This window comes from Silene latifolia, unplaced genomic scaffold, assembly GCF_048544455.1.
Source record: "Silene latifolia isolate original U9 population unplaced genomic scaffold, ASM4854445v1 scaffold_122, whole genome shotgun sequence".
Classification (NCBI taxonomy): Eukaryota; Viridiplantae; Streptophyta; class Magnoliopsida; order Caryophyllales; family Caryophyllaceae; genus Silene; species Silene latifolia.
The window spans coordinates 794,276-800,275 of record NW_027413128.1 but is presented as its reverse complement, the minus strand read 5'-3'; the positions used below and the strand labels follow the sequence as shown (position 1 = coordinate 800,275).

At 35.7% G+C, this 6,000-nt stretch overlaps 1 long non-coding RNA gene across 1 annotated transcript; it reads right to left on the bottom strand.

Annotated features, from left to right (window-relative positions):
• Positions 1-1,418: 1,418 nt before the first annotated feature.
• Positions 1,419-5,928, bottom strand: LOC141637597 (uncharacterized). The gene is made up of 5 exons (XR_012541813.1): positions 5,806-5,928; positions 5,559-5,630; positions 4,765-4,828; positions 2,941-3,374; positions 1,419-1,866 (listed from the first exon to the last, which is right to left on the bottom strand). It is a non-coding gene; the product is annotated as an uncharacterized LOC141637597 (long non-coding RNA).
• Positions 5,929-6,000: the final 72 nt, after the last annotated feature.

The window sequence follows — 6,000 nt, the reverse complement described above, 5'->3', positions numbered from 1 at the left end:
TAGTACTCTCCTTCTCCCCCCGACCCCATCCTACTCCTCTTTCTCTTTCCCTCCTTCCTATTCCTTTGCCTGTCTCCACTCCTTCGTCTTCCTCTTTCTCTCCAACGTCGTTGCATTCTATATCGCCTCTCTATTTCATCTTCATGGTACTCTTCCTTCCCTTTTCCCTTGCTCCTCCCCTATAGTTTAGTACAGTAGATAATGTTTATTTTCTATGGTTTTCGGCAGGTACTCTGGTACATAGGCTTTACCAAGTTGCATCTCATTAAGAACTTATCGTTGTCCTATATAAATCAGCATCTCACTCATGATTATCGGGTTCTATATTTTGTCACTTGTGGATATATTTGGAAGTAAGAAATGGCGTTCACAAAGTACTTTTATCTGAAGCGTCGACCTGTTCACTCTTAAGGCAAGTGCAATTGAAGAATTTCTTATAAAGTTTTTCCTTTGTCACGTCATGTTTTTACAATCTCAAGAATTAAACATTTTTTGTTACAATGCAAGAATTTTATTTGATGTTTTTCCATAAAACCAATATTAATTATTTAATGAAATTAATTGGTTAATTTACTTAATGGGGCAAAAAATATTGTTTTTTTTTCCAAAGAACTTAATTCTTAATATCAAACCAAGTTTGTTCATTTAAGAACAAACTTTTCTTTACAATGGGATGAACTTTATTTTAGTGCTTTCTTTTGACAACCTAATTGCTAAGAACCTACATTTAAATTGCTCTTAATAATTTTGGTGATTTGTGAACCGTTGGTGATTATACAAAGTTTGACATTTGGTAGAAAAGATGCTAGGGTAGTTACTTATAATATGCGCGAGGCACTCTGATTTGTATATTAACATAGTTTTAGTTTTTAAACGTAGCGAACTCACGAAAGTCACTACAAAAACAACGCGTAATTGAGATTAATTTTTGGGAACCATTTCTTAGGGTTACATTCAACCCAAAATTTTATTTGGACTATAGAGTATTGATGCAAGTGAAAGGTTAGATCCACATTTATCGAGCATGTGGTCGATTCGTTCCAATCCATTTGGGCTATAGAGTATTGATGTATGCTTGGTATTCAACATACGGTAGCTCATTACTCTTACAAATTCTCAGAGCACATAGCAATATGATCCGTTCCAATCCGTTTGGACTATAGATTATTGATGTATGTTTGGTGTCCAACATAGTGTGGTTCATTACTCCCAAAAATTTTAAGAGCACGTAGCAATCTTTGAGCCGGAGTCTTGTAGTTTATAGATAGTAATCATCATGAGATTCAATCAATACACTTTAACACGATTAAATCATCAAAACTACTTGCTCCATTGACTATTCCCATATGCACAAAATTTAATAAGATTCACCACAATGGGTTCATCAAACTCAGAGTTCACACTAGGCAAAGAATGTCATCAAAACACGAGACATGAATAATGATATAGGACGAGGTCAAACTCAATGTTACATGGAACTAAGGGCATTAGCAATAGACAAACCTTCAATATATTTGTTCTCATGCCACATAAGTTATGATACAAACTTATTTACTCACAAACCTCATACCAACAATAGATAAACCTCTTACATTCTCTCACCACAAACCTGTATACTATATTGTAACCCCTTTCATCCATGAACCTCAACACTCATGTCCAACAATAGAGGGTTTGTAGACAAACCTCTAAAAAAATAGACACGTCATCTTACAAACCTTTTGACAAACCTCTATTGTTAATGCCCTAATAAGCTACCCGAGAAAGAATCAATCAACAGCTTGAGACTCTTTTTCCTTTCAGTCCTCGCGGATGTCAAATGTGTAGTTAATCTCCAAGAAGCATTTGTTGACATCATGAACAAACCTGTATAAAGAAAACTTCATTTCAATTGTTAGAGCTTGATTGACTTACTACAAAACTTGGTACAAAATAGTAATTATACTTGGCAAGCTATTGGAAACAAAAGTATGAAAGACCAAATCTTAAAATCCAAATCTTACAATCTAATTCCGTCGTGGTTCCGACAAAAGTATGAAACAAAATAGTAATTATACTCCATAAGTAGTTTCTCAGCATAAGCTTATATGATTTTTTATTACCTACTTCTACAAATGTTGCCATGTTAGCTACTTAGCCCCATCGAGTACATGATATCTATGAGACATTCACTTGAGTCTTATGTTCTGTAATTCTAACACGTGTTCCCTTCCTCCCTCCCTCCCTCTCTCGCTTGTTCACATATTCACCCATTTCCTCTCCCTCTCCCTTTCCCTCTCACCCTCCTTTCTTGTGAAACTACTGTAAAACTGTGAAGGAGAACATACAATCAGGTCACCCGAATCCTAGTGATGATCCCTCTCAAGTCCCACCCCATCGCCTTTTAGTTATACTGCAAGGTGAAGGGTCCAACTCTAGGTCGTTCAAACTTCAAACGCAACAAAAGTTCCATTATAAAATACAAACACAAAACTTAAGGGCTGCACACAAACATTCCCAATTCGCTACCAATCAAAGTATCACGCCTTAGTATCCCATTGAAAATTCCCAACAAAAATATTCTTGTGATTGATATCCAAAAGTTTGTACTTAGACCTAAAAATGTGTTAAAAATAACCTTGAATTTAGAAAATGACAAGATTTACTAAGAGAGATTACATAGTATAGTTTGATAAACAAAAAACAATGATAACTTTCCGAAAATGAATGTTCATAATACTAATACATTTGTTGTTTCAAGATAATAACAGCCTTGACCATATCGATCAGCGACCATCGCCTATAAAACAGATGTAAATGACCTACCAAGCATAAATGAACATTCTTTGAAATGTTTGTGAGTGGAACAGTAAGGTGGAAAGGTTCTTACTCTTAAACGTCAAGTGGAAATGTAAAATAAAATCCTTGTGTAAAAGCTAAATGATAAAAAATTGTACTTACCGACAAAACCAGTATAATACCTTATGCACGCCTCTTCTTGGCTATACGAATGTCTTTAACTTGCACATATATAAGGATTGGTTAACATACTATTCTAACTCAAAGGCTCTACATACGCAATGAAAGATGATGGAGGTACCTTACGCAAGGAAATTAACCTGAGTGAGGTTGGCGAAAGATACGGCTATTTGAAAGTCTTGGAGCACTCTGTGACCACTGGTATCAATTTCAAACAGCCTTCCAAATTCATTGGCCTCTTTAAGACGTTGCCTTAAGAGGTTTATCGGACTTAAGTCCCTTTTGCTCTTGCTTCCGAAAGGCCATTTAGTGTTGCCTTTATCATGGGTCAGAGCTCTGATTTGCTCTCCAGATGCCCTGAATATTATTCCCTCCCTTTGTTGGGAGAAAATCCTCTGGAGTCTGTTACCTGATATCTGATATATCAAACGAAAAACACAGCATGAATATCTGCACATTTCTCTATGCATCCTACCAATTATATTCATAATGAAACAAATAAGACCGTCTTAAGCCGTGAGATGACCCTTTGATTTGTTAAACACACGCTTTTTACTATCAAAAGTGAGGTGTTTAACAAACAAAAGAACCGTTGTACACTCAGCAGACTAACCTACAACTGAAATACTAAAGATGTCACACAAAGGACAAAAGAAAGTGATACAGTTCAAGCGACAAAGCCATTCCTTGGATACGTCAATATGATTAACATGTGGAACCTAAGATCAACAATAAAAGGTACTATCTTTAAAAACAGTGCAGAATGACGCTATCACGACATAGAAATCAGAAATAAAAGTATTAGGCCCCAGAAGACTATTACATCACCCCTGTGGGGATAAGGAACAATATCTACAAACTTCTTGCCATTGAAAATAGTGACGAACGACAAAGTGACATTTAGAGTGACCATGCTTACTGATCTTGGAAGTGGAAATTTCAATAGCCTGCTATAGCCAAAAACAAAGAGGGAGAGTCTTCATCTCAACTTCCGCCATACTAATAAATTTAGTTGGCGAAAGAGTTGAGACTTCTCTTCTTGGATTGACTAAATTCGAATTTCCTGATGTGAAATCTATCTTCTTGTTTTTGTTGTAAAATGTCATTTGTGAATGTGATCATTACTAACAGTGACCTGGCCCCAACTCTTTCGCCAACTTCTACTTTCAACCACATATTATAGTGCTGCTTTATTCTTATACACGCCACAAAGAGACAAAAAGTGAAGTTATTATGTAAAAAGTAATGATAACCCACTGCAACAATCCCCTTGCATATCCTAATTCTCTCACAAATGATCTAGTATACTACGTCTGATAGCCTGATATGGAGGTAGAAGCAAGCCATTAACATAACAACTCTTTATTCATGTCGGTAGGTAACGTAATTTCCATACAGAATGCTATTATTTTCCAGAATATAGAATGAAACTTCCATCACCAATCCAAGCAAGTTATTAGTTTGGAGATAATTAGCTGGCAGCATTACTGATTGAATGCATAGATTCCTCCATGAGCCTAACTCTTAATGCTCGAAATGCAAATTCCACGACTAATCTGTAGAGCTCGCAGTTGCATTAATATTTTACTTTTATTCCACATAAATTCCATCCAAGGGACAATTTAATAACTAATTACCAATATCTTCTTTAAAGACAAGTTTAAGTGGTCACAATCAAGTTTCAAAGAATGTCTAGTGTTGGCTCATTAATAGAAGTCAATAATATATGTGGTATAAGTATTTCCATACAAGCCTATAAGGACACTAATAATTAGTCCAAAAGCCAACGAAACAAGGAATAAATACCTTGCTAGTTTGCTGCAGCATTTTGATACGTCTAGCTTCTCGAACCTCCTTTTAGTGCCAGAGTCTTGAAGATATGTAAAACAATTTTAAATAGAAAAAACTTGTTTTTTGAGTTATACAAGTAAACCAATTATTAAATAACCTTTGGTAATGACTAAATCCGGTTGATACCACGATCATGTATTGGCTTAATAAAGATCCAAATAAGATTAACTTGATATAAAAGGTACTACAAAGTTAGATTTCAAATACAAAATAAATAGGCCTAATGTCACCAAAACATGCAATTATCGCTCTGAACTTGGAAAGACAAGATGGAATGAAGTCGAGTTACAAGACCTAAAAACGACTACTATTGAACTCGAATTGATCCGACCCGAATAAGTCTTCTTACGAAATGTGATTGACACAATAAACCCAAATTTCAGATATGCCCTAAACCACATTGACCCTAACTATGACTTAGTGACCCCAATTACCATCTCTACTCCATTCTAGTCCAATTTTATAAAAACTCTAGAATGAACCACACACACTAAAAAGTGCCTGAAAATTAGAAAACGGACATTAAACCACCTAGCAAAAGGTATGCTTGAGTTTGCAGGACATTTTGCTTAAGTTCGCTAGCGTTTTGCGGAGGAAGTAGATGTCCCCACCAAAGGCGGTATATTAAGAGTCATTTATGTGTAGTTCCGAAGCAAATGAAATATACAAAGAAGATAATGGCGTGAGATACGAAAAATAATGACTCATATCTAAATTGACCGTAGCGACTTGTATAGTTGTATGCATACCTTCATTCTGAGCTTCTTGACTCTTCTTGACATATTCTGTTGTGAAAGCTTCCTACTTTCCTGATCCTGGTTCTAGCAAAGGATAGAGAGAGAAATTAAAAAATCATAATGATAAAAGAGCACTACCTAAGCATTACTTGGATTTACTAAACCAGAGAATATTGAGTCTTTGCTTCCTCTGTTGCTCCGACTATATGTACGTGCAGAAAACAAATACTCAATAAATAGGAAAGAAAAAGAGGAATACCTCTCAAGATATGATGTATCCCCCGAAAAAGAACACCTGCAACTACAGCCATGGCAATTCTAAGAGTCTAAAAATGCAAACAAAATGGGCCCGCCCTTCCGACCCTAGCATCATGAAGTAAGACCAACTTGGAATGTTGAAACAAACACAGTCTGAAAAAACGAACAATATACTTATGTTTCAAAACTAATTGCA